The following is a 2,541-nucleotide window of genomic DNA, read 5'->3' as shown; positions in this document are numbered from 1 at the left end:
AGCAAAGCTATTCCTGTGGTTCTCTCTAAGACAGCTTTCAAACTATTTCCAACGTGATCCTTTTGGCATGTTTTGGGCGACGTGATTAGGGTTAAGTATGACCAGGGTTTTAAATAGGTCAACGCAACAATGGCACCAGTTTCTCAGCGACGTGTAAGGGGCAGGCAGGCCTGCAGTGAACCAGAGAGAGAGAGCTTAGCCCTATAAAGACATCCAGGATTTATGCTGGGCACGGGCCAACACCTGGTGGTCTCCTGATAATGGGGTGTGACTGAGACGTCAGCATGAACCGTGCCAACCCAAAGCTCTCCTTTCCTCCATGTGTACGGTCTCTCTCTTCCTCTCTCCCTCTCTCTTTTCCCCCTCTCCCAAACTTTCACTCCTTCTCACTCTCTCTGTCTCTCTCCCTATGTCTTGCTGTCACTGTCTCTTTCGCTCATCCTTCTCCTTATCCAGTTGGCTTTTTCCAAAACAAACCTCTCTCTTGCCCCCCCCCCCCCTTCTGTCTGCTGCCCTTACCTCTCCTACCCCCTTGAGTAATGAGGGGCGTGAGGAGTGGTTGAGTGTAGGGGGGGTTTGGTAGGGAAAGGGATTAAAAGCCCCAGATTAAATGGGTTTGGGGGTTAAAATGAGATACAGCTGGAAACGGCAGGGGGTGCATGCATGTTTGCAAATAATGGTAGTGTACATTTAAAGTGGCAGTGATATATGTCTCGTATGTCTCACTGTCATGACTTTAGACATTCTCAAATGATGGATCACTGAATCCTCAATTCTCCACTGATTTTTGTCGCATCTGTTGAGTAGCCTAACCATGTGTGACACTGTGCCATTGTTTCTGTTTTTAGATCCTGTTACTGAAAAGCCTAATATTAACCAGACCCAGCTCTGAAAATGTAAAGCTTCACACACACACACACACACACACACACACACACACACACACACACACACACACACACACACTGTGTGCTCATCTGTCTGATGCTCATCAGAGAGATTGTCAGCCATGACAGTTGGGGTGAGGCCTGTCACCACACAGCCGTTGAGAGAGAGAGAGAGAGAGAGAGAGAGCCGCCCAGCTCGCCCTTCTTACTGTACAATCTGCCGCTGCTGCTCGACGAGCGGCTTGGCCCCCACCATCTGCCTGCACTATGCTGGATGCAGTCTCCATGGCAACCCACTCTCTCTCACAATGAAAGCCTGAGATGACTCGCCACTCTCCACCCCCCCCCCCCCCCCCTCCCCCTCCCCCTCCCACTCCCGCCCATCAGCAAACAAACAATGCAAGGCCCCTTAAACGCCACTGGCTCATCACTGGAGCCGGCAGCGCTACTACCTTTGTGCCTCGGTTTTACTGCAGCTCTGTTCAGTGGGGTCTCTTTGTAATATCAGATCTCTCTCTCTCTCTCTCTCTCTCTCTCTCTCTCTCTCTCTCTCTCTCTCTCTCTCTCTCTCTCTCTCTCTCTCTCTCTCTCTCTCTCTCAGGGAGCACTGCTAGACACATGCTCTTATACACACACAATGGCTATCAGAGAGATGGTCAGATGGTGACAAAGCTGTGAGGCACAGGACATCCTTTGTTATGATAGACAACCATTTGCCCTTTGTCTTTCACTTAGAGGTATTTCGGGGTGTTTTTATGACCTTCTGCACACACACACACACACACACACACACACATACCCACGGAGGCCTAGCTCATCTTCCCCTCAAATCCCAGCTGCTCGTGTTGTGTATTGTTGTGCAGCCTCCCCTCAGCCTAATCTCTCCTCCAGCCTCTCTCTCTCTCTCGGTCTTGTGCCGCGTCCATCCCATCCCATCCCATCCCTCCTTCCTGACGACGCTGTGGGCTCTACATGCTAATCAGCCCTGCAGCGCGAGGAAGCGAGCCTCCACCAGCCCACGGAAAACAAAGGTGCATTCACTCAGAGGAATCTACCTCATTAGTCGCACCACTAGGAAGAGCTACAAACAGGACTTTGTTATGTCATTCCTCCTCCTCCTCCACCGTGAATGCGCTAACGCCGGTCTCTTGTCTCTACGCCGTCGCTGTCTGTCTCTGTGTGCGTCTGTGTGTGTGTGTGTGTGTGTGTGTGTGTGTGTGTGTGTGTGTGTGTGTGTGTGTGTGTACGTGTGTGCGTGCGTGGGGGTGACAGAGGGTGATGCTGGAATTTCAACACATCTTCTCTTCAGGCAGCCGAGGTAGCAGCAAGCATCCTCTCTGACCTTTTATGGGCAGTGGGGGGTGTGTGCTTTTGTGTGTGTGTGTGTGTGTGTGTGTGTGTGTGTGTAGGCTGTAGCCCACTGCAGCAGACAACTCTGGCAACCCCATCGTCTCCTACAGCCTGGCAGTAGTGGGCGGATGCTAAAGCTTAGCCTATTTTGCATACCAGTGCAGCCATTGGTCCTAATGGCTCCTCCCATTCCCAACCTAGCCAATGAGCGCAGAACTTCAGCTCCATTCCGCTCTCGAGTCTCCCACCCCTCTATCCCTGTCCACTCTCCCTCTCTCGCCCACCGAGGACTGTTTCTCACTTC

This window comes from Sardina pilchardus, chromosome 13 (assembly GCF_963854185.1).
Source record: "Sardina pilchardus chromosome 13, fSarPil1.1, whole genome shotgun sequence".
Taxonomy (NCBI): Eukaryota; Metazoa; Chordata; class Actinopteri; order Clupeiformes; family Clupeidae; genus Sardina; species Sardina pilchardus.
The sequence above is the reverse complement of the archived record's forward strand: the minus strand, read 5'-3'. Positions refer to the sequence as shown.